General features: G+C 46.0%; 1 protein-coding gene across 2 annotated transcripts in view; it reads right to left on the reverse strand.

Moving 5' to 3' along the window:
- The window catches only part of ACSL3 (acyl-CoA synthetase long chain family member 3), a 46,666-nt gene extending 33,952 nt beyond the window's left edge, over positions 1–12,714 (reverse strand). Inside the window, exons 1-2 of one of the 2 annotated variants that reach the window (XR_014695826.1) lie at positions 12,678–12,714; positions 2,267–2,368 (exon numbers count right to left, since the gene is read on the reverse strand). The gene's annotated coding sequence lies outside the window, so the exon portion shown is untranslated. The remainder of the gene's footprint in view (positions 1–2,266; positions 2,369–12,677) is intronic. The other variant, XM_084528836.1, reaches the window with a different exon arrangement.
- Between the last annotated feature and the right edge of the window lie 316 nt (positions 12,715–13,030).

The following is a 13,030-nucleotide window of genomic DNA, read 5'->3' on the forward strand; positions in this document are numbered from 1 at the left end:
GATTAATTCTACCTTTCTCTAAATTAATTTCTTAGAATGCCAGCAAAAATACTTCAGTATCAACTTCTTCCCTAACAAGCTACTGTAACCTCATCACTAACACTTCCTGACTGTAGGCAGTACGGCCCCCAGACCATATATACTTAAACAAAACATGGGAGCTCTTCATAGCAGAGACTTAAGGGATCAAGCAGCAGCAGGGCAAAGGGATTTAAAACCAAAAATGGAACAATGCATACATTTTAATTTTCAGATCAAAGGCAAAACAAGTGATGACATAAACAAAACACTTAAGTAGGCTAAAGGGTAAATTCAGTAATCGTTTGAAGAGACTTATGTTCTTAGGCTGTCACTGAAGGATACTTAATGGAAATAATCATGTGCCAGCCAATAAGCTACTGCAGTCCAGAAAAATTATATTGCTGTTGATGGCAGCACAGAATGTGATGTTTTAAAGCAGGATCCAGAGTTCACCAAACGTTCACCTGTTTTACGTAAAGGTATGCATTGTACTATAAACTTGACTGGCCCAGCTCAGGGAAAGGAAGAGAAGACGTGTTTTTTCTTTTCTCCTTATAAAGCTGGAGAAGTTCTTTGTGTCTACGAAGTAGAAAAAGAGTTTAACCACCGTGACAAGAAAAGACGAGAACAACTGACTTAATACCGTTTGGACAATTCTTCAAAAAAATTCCCTGACAAATAAACAGGCCTGTCCCAAAAACATTCCCAGTAGGTTTCATAACTTTCAGGGAAGCACCGAGACCTTCTAGAATAACAGCTTTCCATTTCATTTTGCACACCTTTCAACAGCTTTATTCCTGCCTCAGAATGAGAAAGGTAACTTCTCCACTCTTTCTGGGGAAAAAATAAACAAATACACCAAGGTTTGATCTTAAGATCTCTCCTCTGACTTAACTGGAGCCTTGCACAACAAACAAACTTGGAAATTAGTTCTTTAAATTGCAAGTCATAAATTATGCTAACCTGTTATTTCATAATGGCTGCACTGCAACCAAAGGTCTAAGGAATGCTCCAACAGGGCAGGTGAAGATGAACTACTTGGGAATGTCACTCTGGTTCAGAAAAATCAAGCATACAGCACAGAAACCAGCTCTAGAACTCAATTCTGATAAACCTTCATTGCCCTAAGTTGCTAATTATTGCAGTTTCTCCTTTGTTAAGTTGAGGCTATTACAAGTAACTTATTTCAAACAGATTATTTTAAAAATTAACCCTTACGAAAAAGAATTTTTCCACTTCAAATACTTTTTTTTTTTTTTTTTTTTTTTTTTTTTTTTTTAAGATAGGGAGTATCTTTTGCAAATATGGTTTCTTGCCTTATGGGCCAAGTAAGACTCAATTTTCCTATCTTTATAATATTCTAAGATTTGTTTGAAGATATCCTTGAAGTTACAACTTGCAGTCAATCTATTAATACACATATTTCTGATCATAAAGAGAGGTAGGATAAGTAAACCCAACATTCGGGGGCAGGGAATAGAAGGCAGAGAAGAATGGAATCCTAAATAGTTTTAGTAGAGTATTGGCTAGTTTATTTCATTGCAACAAAGCCCACTGCCTTTATAATACCTGAGTTTTGTTCTTGGTTAACTCCCATTTAGTCACTGACAAATAAAAATACACGATGCACGTGAAAACATCTTGAAGTTAGTGGTCCGCTCTGCAGAGTAGCTGTAAACATTCAGGTTCTTAAATAACATGCATGTATTCTGGTTCCATGCAACAGTGTTGGGCGGTTTGAGGAATCGGTTTTCAAGCTCTGACCAGTGATGCAAGAAAGACTGGCTGATTAAATCCTGCAGGAAAGAGCTGCTAATTTATGCAAAAGCACTTTTACAGAAAAGGTGTTGATGCAAATGTTTCTGCACAGAACAGCTGTTCTGGTTTTATGTAATTCTACTGCACAAAGCCGTCACCAAAGAGCAGAGTAAGGCCATGCTTTGCTTTGTTTTTCTCCTGTTGTTGTTGTGTTTTTTTTCCCCAACAGCGAGGAGAAAAGGCAACCTGCACACTCATTGAAGTGTCTGGGGCAGTAAACCGGCAGTGCTCACGACTGATCCTGCTTAATGCATAATCAGTGATTTGGCCTGATATACTTCTTACACTAATACTGTTACACCCTTTAGTTTTAGAAGCAAACTTTTGTTAAATGAAAGATAAAATCCTTACAGGAATGTGTTTACTAATTGACCTGCTTACAGTAATTACACTACAATAAAATCACAAAGTAACAAGAAAAGAAAACCTTATGCAACTTCTCATTGTGGCAGGTACTGGTACAACAGCTGATACAAGGTGCTCCCGTCTCAGTTTACTCAACAGGTGCTGTCACAGGCAACTGCAAAATCTAAAAATGGAAAATCCCAATTAAACATGGCAATTGCAAAACACATCCTCTGCTCTTTCACTGGGCTTTTGTAATAAATAAATAAGTAAATCTCAGCTATATCCAAGTTAAAATCTGCTACAACACCCATCAGATTTGGCAGCCTGTGCCACTTGTCTCCCTGACAAACTCCAGCTCTCTGGTGTCTCTCACTGTGATGCTGATTCCACCATTCTGGGTGGAAAAAAAATATACCTATCCTTGCATAAAATACATTTCAGCATTAGTAATAAATATTCCTGGAAGGTTACATAAAACGGTAATCATCACACGCATTGACTTTGCTCTACTATACATCAAGGCTTTATTATTTAACACCCCTTGTGGAAACAAGTCACACTTAAAAACCTGTGCCAGCAATTCACATTTAAATACACAGCAAATGTAAACACTTCCCATTACTTATTATTTACAAAGCTATTCATTTCTTAAGCAGATAATCTTGTCCGTCCAGCAAACCGGCTCCCAGAAATGTTGGTCCTTGAGGTGAGCTCCCAAGGTGCTCCCACCCAACTCCTGCAAGTTCCCATGACCAAACTTAAGCCATCTCCCATGACCAAACTCACACCCCAGGGCTCCAACATCCCCACTCATGAACACTTCAGTCAATGTTTTCATGTCACAGGAGCACACGCAAAATTTCTCACATCAGTGAATCTCACAGACAGGAACTGATTTGTTAACATTCACAGAAACGATAAAAAAGGGTTTGCGACAGGGTTTGGCTTTACTGGACGAAATATCGGAGCATCTGCATGTATTGTCTGACACCCTGGTTAAAAAACTAGCTCACGACAATGTAACAAAGCACATAATACAGCACTTAAGCTGCATTAGAAGTTAACCTCTGCTAGTTTCCATCTGGACTTTAAACATTTCGTTGCTAGCATTCAGCAAGTGCACTTTTTATTTTTACAAAGATCTCTAAAAGAAATTACCATTACTCATTTATAAATATTAATGTACTCGTCTGTACAGAAGAAAATGAAATACGCAGAAGTAGCTAGCAGCCTCTGTTTCACCAGGAAATTCCCTTCGATATGAAGCGAGATGTATCCTGAGGTAATGAATGTTGTCAGGAGAAAAAATTGTAACATACACCAATATCCATTCCGCAAGATGAGTTTCAGACAGTGATATCTGAAACAGATGTTCCTCGCAGCTCCAGCAAGAGTGTTTTTGCGTATTTCTTAAGAGGAAACGGAGAGGATGGAAATCCCTGAGAGCCCCAGAGTAGGATGGAAGGGAAGAGCTGGGACCCCGCACTCCTGCCCCTTCCTGAGCAGCCCCACCTGGTCCCACAGGGCTTGCCAAGCCCAAGGCCTTTCATTGGACCATGAGGGTTGGAAAAGCCCTCCAAGATCATCCGGTCCAACCATTACCCTACCACCAATGTCACCCACTAACCCATGTCCCTAAACAGCAGGTCCAACCTTCCCTTGAGCACCCCCAAGGACGGTGACTCCACCACCCCCCTGGGCAACCCGTCCCTGTGCCTGACTGCTCTTTCTGAGCAGAAATGTCTCCTCATTTCCAACATAAACCTCATTGACACAACTTGAGGCCATTGCCTCTAGTCCTATCACTAGCTACCCGTGAGAAGAGGCCGACCCCCAGCTCCCCACAGCTTCCTTTTAGGTAACTGTAGAGAGCTCCCCATGAGGTCTCCCCTGAGCCTCCTCTTCCCCAGATTAAACACCCTACAAACACAAGCAGATTCCCCAAGCCACCTAGACACCCCCAGGAAGGCGTGCCGGCAGCACAGGCAGGAGTTAGGACTCATTTGGGCCCAAACAGTGGCCGCAGACACACCAGCCATGGCCTGGGATGAAGCAGCTCCCAGGAAAAGCATCCAACAGGCCGCCGGGGCAGCCGGGGTTGCTCATGAGGGTAGGGTTTTGATGCGGCTCAAGCAGATTTAACGCTGGGCCGCTAATGAAAACAGATCGTTTGTTTGCAAAATCCAGCTCTCTGCCCCCATTGTACCGACACACTAGCGCCTGTGTGGCCAGGAAGGAGTCAGATTAGCTTGCTGATCCAATTTTAAACCTTCCCGTCAATGCAGAAGGGTGGATTTTCCTTTCTGTCAACTTTGACGCTTACTGGAGCCTAGGGTGAGACACTGCAGGAACCTAAGTCACCAGAAAATTAATACTGCAGAAAAAGGTAATTCGGGAGCAATACTTGAACAGGCACTCCTAAAGCTACTGTTAGCTAAGAGGCATTAATAACCTTTGAAGATATTAAAATCAGCTGATAAAAACAACTACACTGCAGTTGTGTATCTTAGGAATGGTCCTATTCGGAACATTTTAAAGCCAAGGATTTCATGGATTGACATATATATCTTCTACTAAGAAGAGAAATTAAAAACAGGTAGCAACCGTTGTCAGCAAACACAAAAGTACTTCCCAGAAAGTTGCCAACACTGCTACCCCTAGCACAGAGAAAAAAGCAGAGGAATAAACACAGTTACTCAAAGCCATTCAACCAAGTAATGGCTAGCCCAGGGACACAACCAGTGCTGCAACTACATCCTTGACTTGTTTTCCTCCCACTACATAGTATTGCTTCATAGGAAAAAAGTGTCTTATTTCAGACACTTTTAATTCATCAGATATTGTCAGTATATTGGTTTTATCCCTTCTCATAAGCAGTTAATACAGCATTTAAGAGATGTATTTAATGCCACACAAAGCTAATGCTTTCACTTCTGTGTCAAAGAAAAATTTAATGGGCAATGAACCTTACTACTGCTGAAGATCTCAAAGTAACTTTGATATCTGCACATTAGCTGCCAAAAAGAGACACAAATTCCCATTTCCCAAGTCCACTATTAGATTTTTAAAACACTATGAATTATATATGGAAGAGCAGTTAAACAAGGACACCGATATCACTACACATATAGTAAGGAAAAATTCTGTCTAAAAATAAAATGGAAGCTTAATTATTCTCCAGTAGCCAAAGGTTGGGGATAAGTAGCCAGTCAGTTATCACTGCTGATTTATCATTCTCCAAATTTCCATCATTTTGCAGTCACTTAAAACAATCGCCCTAAGTACTTCCACTGGGAGGCAGACTGCATTTCTTCCGAATGGAAGGAACAACCAGAATGGTGTGATGTGCCATTTGCTACTACAAAATACAGCCTCAGATCAGTCCTCTTATTTATGGGAAATCTGAAACCTCAAGGTATGAAACAGGCTCGGTTATTTAAAACATTAAAATAGAAACAGAAGTTCTGTTGCTGTATATAAAATCTGGCTGCATGCTGCATTCTAGTCATATTTGTCAGATCAGAACAAAAATCTAACCTAACAACACCAGAAATTTTTAGCCATTTTTAGCATGCACAAAAACATTTTCACTTACTTTTAGATTAATTATTTTACTATAGTGCGACAGTAAAAATTATTACCCATTATCCTATATTCCTTTTAAAAAATATCAGTGGCCAGCTCCAAAATCTGGTAAGAACATGTATTTATGTTAGATTTTTCTCTCTCTCTAACACTTCTTTTCTTTGATGGGCTTCTGTTAGGGATAACCTTAACGCAGAATCTCTTCAGAGAACAAGCAGTAGATGAATACCCTTAATTCAAGCAACAAAGCAATACAGAGACACCAAATTGACATTACAGGTTTCTGAAGAAAAAGTGAAGGATTTACTCCAAGCCTTTAAAGGAGCTCCTCACAAGAAAAATATCAGCCAGTGGAACAACACTTTCAAGAGGAATTCCACAGCACGCTTGAAAGCAATAAGGATATCCTCAGCATGATTAAAGCCATCCAACTGATAAAGGGGCACGTTTCACCACTTCATTCAAAAGGCTGAGCTGTTGACTTTTCCATATACTTCCTCTCCTCAGGAAGGCTCCGATTGCTTGCTGGATTTTCTTGTTTGTAACACCATGGGGTCCATTCATCTACAAGGACTTGCTACCAAAATACGTAAGGGATTTGTTCCCACCAACAGCTGCTTTCCTTCCCCCCACTGCAGTGGCCGGCAGGCCTTGCTGGGAGGCCCAGGTCCCCAGAGGGGTCCACCACCTTCTCACCTTCAGGTTCCAGACTACATTTTGTAGCAGTCCCTCTCAACACAGAGCCCTGAGCCACTAGACAGACAGGCAAACGGCACGTTTTTGAGCTGTCATTTGGAAAATGACAGCCACAGGACAACACTTGCACAAGACTCTGTGGGGACTTGATGCCTCATGAAGGGAACCTCTCCGCAAGGGCCAGGCAAGGTGTGCCAGAAGCAGCATCCATAACAGAGTGTATAAATGCAGAGCATAAGCCATGGAGCTTTCTCTGAGCATGAACAGAAAGGGCAAAAATGAAATTCACTCATCCTAAATTCTGTGAACGTGAAAAGTTGAAGCACACTTTTTGCAGACTTCTATCCCAAGTTACAAAAGTCAAAAAAGTCCCAACACCAGCCTTCTGTTTACTAGACTGCTCACGTTTCTATCTGTGAAATCCCATCTCCAGAACACGCTTACAGATTGGCTCCCAAGCTGTGTTTTTAGAGAAATACTTCAGGATCATATTTGAACATATACTCCAGTCGTGCTGCAATGTACAGAAAACACTTTTCCCCTAATAACCTCATCTTCAAAAATTACTTGGCTTATTTAACTCCAGATTTCCAAGAGGCTAAAACTCAACCAAGCCATGACTTACGAGACACCAGGAGGCTGCAGACGCATTTCAGCGATGGCATCTTGTTTGAGATACCATCCTATTTTCTAACCCTAGAAGAGGATATCACGACAACCCTTCTTGGCTGCATCAGAGTGAATATCATTTCCTCTCTTTTTATAATCCCCTCTTGCTTTTTTGTAAGCAAAGCCAGGCAGGATCCGGGATGAACGTGCTTGACAATTCCTCAACATGAAACAAATGCACAACAGGGACTCATTACACTATAGGGAGTCTTATTCCAGACAAAGGAACATGAAGAGTGTGATCCTCAGCTCCAGCTCCTCATGTGTCACTCTTAAAAGCAAAACTTAAAAACCCAGGTGCTGAAAACAAGGGTAACATCTAGCACCCAGTGATGTGGACTGGAGGGGATAAAGAGGAGCAGGAGGTAATTACCTGCTCACAGGAGATAATTTAAGTCATTAGTTCAGAATTGGTATACAAATGCTATGTAGGTAAACAGTTTTTGGCAGAAAGGAATCCTGTTTTTCTATTCAGGGAAAAACAAACACACCCTCAGACTCTGGTTACACAAACAAGACCAAAATATTCTAGTACCTGGCTGTGCGGAGTCTTCACCACTATTTTTAAAACAAGAACATTGACCTTGTTAAGAAGAAAAGTGCCAGCGTACCAACAGCACTTGTAGGAACTTTGTGAATATGCTCAGCCAAAATCATTTTGCCTGCGTTATGCAGATGGTCAAACTAGATCAACAGAAGTTGACAATTGGAAGTCCAGGACAAACTATTAAACATTTCTAGAATATAAGAACAGAAATAAAGTTTGGGGCTCATGAAGCAGCTAAAATACACTTCAAACACAGACATAATTACATCTTTCACTAAAAAAAAAAAAAAAAAAAAATCCCCAAAAGAATCGTGAAAGATGAAGCTAATTATGTAATTAAAATATATACAAATTCAACCATCAAACTCTTATCACAGGCACATGCACAGAAGACGTCCAGCTGGAAAGATCTCTCCTTTCAGGAACCGGACCTGTGACTGCACAACGCAGGATGTGGGCAGAATTTTTTTCCTTTTTGAAAAAAAAAAAGGATTTTTTTTTAATTGGTAAGTGACAGATTTTTTAAAACAGAATCTGCCACAAGTGCCTCTCTGACTGTCTGCTTTAGCTCCTGACCAAAAGGCCTGCGGCCACCTTCCACCTCCCACTACCAGCCTTGGTCAGGCAACACCTCTGTGGCTAGGAGGCTCAAAGCCTGGGTCACAACGCTGCTGCACTTGGTTGGGAAGCAGATTTGTGCTGTTTGCAAAAGTCTTCGACGTTATCAGGTTAAGCTATTTATGCAGATTGTAAGAGAACTAGAAAAAAATCTCCATAAGCATCATTCTCTACAAGGAAAAAAAAAAAACAAACCTACAGTTATCACCACTGCAAAACATTTTTAGATATCTCAAAGCTGCCCATTAGGAAAATTTTTTCTCTAGTTGCAGCATCTCTAAAACAACACAGTGGAGCAATACTTCATCAGAACAATCAAAGATGAAGCTAGAAATAAACAACAAGCCCTGGCGACAGAGCTTCCCAAGCAGCTTGTGAACTTGGGGCTGCAGGACAGACGTAACTCGCAGCCAAGCTCCCTGCCCCGGCACTGTGGGGACTTCTGCCTCCTTCCTACGCCTGCTGCCGTACCGTCTCCTCCTTAGCACTCACCATACAAATCCTGACACAATCTGGAGACAAAAGCAGCAGGCGCATTGTACATCTGGGAGTATAACCACCTAAACCCTCCCGCAAAGCCCTCGCAACCTCCAGCTTCTCCCTGTTCCCTTCTGCCTCTCTCGTGCACCAATATACTGAAAACACAGATTACAGACTTCTTCTTTACCAAATATGAATTACACACATCTAGCTTTTAAGAACTCACCATGCATGCTCCACTTTCCAACTTTTTTGTAGGTTCTCTGAGCCCATAAATTTTGATTTTAGGAACAGCTTGGTGAAACAACTGCAGACCATGCGGCGCCGCTTCACAGAATATATTCTTAAAACCAGGGTTCGTAGAAATCACACCATATGTTTGCTCCAACAAGCCTTATGCCATCATGCACTCGGACGCATGATGCTGTGCTAACTGCTCTCAAGTCTGCTCAAGAAGCAAAGAAGCCAAGCAAAACCTCCCTCTGGACACCAACGTTTCTTGCAGGTCTCTCAACACACAACATGAACAAAACACAGCAAGTTCTACTCCCTGTTCTGGGGAGCAGGAAGGCAGAAAACTTTTTCTTTTAAGGATGCAGAAGAGCTGTTGCTACTGCTATATTATATTCATCTCCATCAAGTCGCCTCTACTCTTTATTCTCTCTTTTCCCCTTCCAGGTCTTACCCTGGTTTCACCTATTAGATAGAAGCATTCAGGGGAAGCATGGTACTTACACCGTACCCAGAAAAAACAAAATAACTCAGTTTCCAGTTTTCAAGTGAAATGGGAAAACGCTTGCAGTTTGTTACTGCTGCTTTTGACTATAAACAGTGAAAATCTGCAATTCGATGACTTTTGACAAACCTTGCTATCTTTCTTGCTTTTTAGGAAACTGATGAAACTGCCAAGTCAGTCTGTCCCGCATGCGATGCTGTAATTAACAGCATGTCTTTGTAATAAACAACACTCCCAAACACTGAAACATGACTTCCCCACACACACGTGCTGACAAATTGCCGCCTCCTGCGGGATTACAGACACCCAGGCAGTACTTGGACTTCCCGCGAGCTACAGCTTCGCTTAGGGAACAAGAGGACACGTGTGAGGGTGATCCCTTCCTTCCCAAGGACCAATGAACAGTGCTGCAAAACAGTTCTGAATTTTGATCATTTTTTCCTGAACTGATTTAGAAGCTAATGCAGAACGAGACTTGAGCTTTCTTCAGAGATCTCGATTTCTGTTTCGCCTGTAGTTCTGGACTTAGTAACAGTCACTCGGGAGGTATGACAGATATGGCCTGTCCAGGTGGTTTCCTTCAACAGCCTCGAAGTTGTTAGATCCCACAGGGTTCCCCAAAGCAGAGTACTGAAACCCTCAAGAGCCCTCCAGGCCTTACTGCAGTGCAAACCACGATGTAGATCAGGACCTCAGGACGAAGAGCAGCTCTTTCAACTCCAACTGCAAAATTAAACAAATACAACTTTGCCGTTTGAGAGCTTCTTAAGACAGCCTGGAGTGCTTGCTATGTTCCTCCGTGTACGATAAGCAAACCTGCACTGCCAGCCTGCACGAAGCCCTAAATAAGCTGGCTCAGAAACTTCCACGAGGATGCCCCCGCGGGCAGAAGCCTCCCATCACTTAATGCTGAGAAGAGCCTGGTTCTGCTCTCCCCAAAACCTCCCCGCGGGTACCAGCAGGCCCCCCTCACCTCCAGGCTCAGCGGGGCCGGGTCCTGCCGCCTCTCCTCACGCCGCAGAGGGCCCCGCACCCCTCCACCACCCCAATGTACCAACACACACCTCGTCCTGGGGGCAGCAGCGCCCTGGACATGGCCAAGGAGTTGCTGAGCAGGGGAGGCCGCTCGCTGCCCATCTCATGGACATTAACACGGGGCCACGGGGAGAATTTGCTCGGTAACCTGCCGCACACGAAATGGATGGAAATCGAAGCCAAGTCTTCTTAGTGTTAATACACCTTACTTAGTGGTACTAAGTCGCATCTTAGGGCCATATTCAGATGGCCTAAATTCCACACAAATCCTTCTGCCTCCCATTTCTCATTAGCGTGCTTTCAGGCAGCTCCCCATTCAGCATCTTACGTAAATTCTCTGAATTGCTCTCGGAAAACACCTCCATTTCTCCACTGACTGGGAAAGGGGGGCTTGAGTCACTCTTCCAAACAATTCAGGATTTAATTCTTCGCGGTCCCTCCTGGAAATTCATTCCTTATCTGGATCTCCCTGAACAAGGATGCTTTATTTCTCCGCAGCCATCACGTTTTGTCCTAAGCCACACGTGTTGCTTTGTTTCAGATATCTTGACGACTCTTTGATAAAAATTTGGCCTTTAATATGATTACGGCCCAAATTATTCACTGGTCTGCTGAAAGGAGGAATAAAAGCCCTAGCCCAGCACTAGATGTGTGCACGCACAGAGCTTCCCACCGGGCAGGAAGGTTCTCCATCAAAGACTACCGGCTTTCCAGTGAGGACCATTATGTTTTTTTTTTTTGTTTTATTTTCTTTTAGGATTCAGGCTGAGCCAGACCCCTCGATTTGAGAAGTTACTCCTCAGGGCATCATGGCTGTATACGTGTCGCAAGTCGAGGAGTTACCCACAGCAGCGTGCTCATCCCGCCACGCTCCTCTCAAGCGGTTTTGTGCAATTCGGACCCTCCAGACGGAGGAAGGAGACGGGAAGCGCCCAGCACCACCGCAGGGAAGAGGAACCAAGGCTGAGGCCGCTGTCCTGGCAGCTCGGCTCATCGGCACACGCTCAGCACGGGGGCAGCGCTCAGGCAGAGCCCCGGCAGGCCTCCCCCTGCCCCAAAAGGCACACGATGTCAGGCCTCCAGTGCCTGCTCCCGGCTTTGTTCTGGTGAGGCTGAGGGTTTATTCTGTTCGCAGGAACTTTGGGCAGAAGGGGATGCCTGGAACCAGCGCAGCCTTCAGAGCGAGGTGACAGCTCGCTGCGGCTCGCGCGGGCTGCTTTAACGCAGATTTATTTGGTAGCTCTGCTGCTCTCCGAGGGACAGTGCCCATCAGTGAGCAGCTGCCTAATGGGGACTGGACCCGCACAGGGTGAGGTTGTGGTGCCTCAGATACCAGCAGATCCCCCAGATACACTCAAGCTCGCCAGCCAGCCGACACCAAGCACAAGGCACAGAGCCCGGCCACCACCAGGACACCCAGCAGGGATGAGCCCTTCCACCACAGATCCCCCGACCCCGAGGGCTGCCACCCTGCCCGCACCTCCCGTGGCTTCAGAGCCCAGGAAACCCGACGAGGCTCCCGCAGGGTTGCCCATGGCCCCAGCCGGGCTGCACCCCGAGGGCAGGACGAAGCTCCCAGCGCCCCCACCGTGCCCGGCCACCACTGCTGGCCCCACGGGGCCGCGATGTGGCTCGGGGACCCCCGCAGTGCCTGCGGGCCGCCTGCCCCCGGCGTTGCTCTCCGTCCACGAGCCGCGGCCCCGCAGCCCCGCCGACACCCCCGGAGCTGCAGAGTGAACGCGTGTCAACACGCGGACTCCACGCTCGGTGCCAGCGAGACCGTTTCACAGGCCAGGAAAGCCATACAATAAAAATACTTTTTTTTTTTTTTTTTTTTTTTTTTTTTTTTTTTTGCCGTCCCATCGCTACGCGCCGCAAACACCCCGCATTTCACCCCCTCCTCACCCACCCACCCCCACCGCGCACACGCCGAGCTCCTCCTGGGGCTCTTCGCAGCGAGTTACGGGCACCGCCAAGCGCAGCCCCAAACCCCCGCAGCCCCAAAATCCCCCTCTACCCTCCCGGCCGCCCCCTGCCCCTGCCCGGGGCCGCTCCCTCGGCACGGCCGAGCCGCGGCCACGCTGGCAGAGCCCGGCCCGGCCCCGCCGCCCGCCCCGCACTCACCGCGCCGCCGCCGCCGCCCCGCAGCGCGCCCCCGCGCCCCGGCCGCCGGGCGCGCTCATTCCGTATGCGGCACGGAGCCTCCCCATTGGCTGCCGCCCGGTGGCGCGCGGGGCCGGGCTGCGGGGCGGGGCGGCGCTGGGGTTACTACAGGTCAGCCGCGGCGCGGGGAGGGGAGGGGCGGGGCGGCGCCACTGCGCCTGCGCGGCGCGTTCCCGCCGGCCTGAGGCGCTGAGGGGAGGGGGCGGCAGGGCGGGAGGAGGGGGGGGCACGAAGGGAGCCCCTGGCACACCTGGGGCGCGTTTTGGGTGGGGGGCTCCGGGCTCCTGGTTAAAAGTAGCGGAAAGGGTGCTGTC

Source organism: Aythya ferina (genome assembly GCF_964211825.1).
Source record: "Aythya ferina genome assembly, chromosome: 9".
Classification (NCBI taxonomy): Eukaryota; Metazoa; Chordata; class Aves; order Anseriformes; family Anatidae; genus Aythya; species Aythya ferina.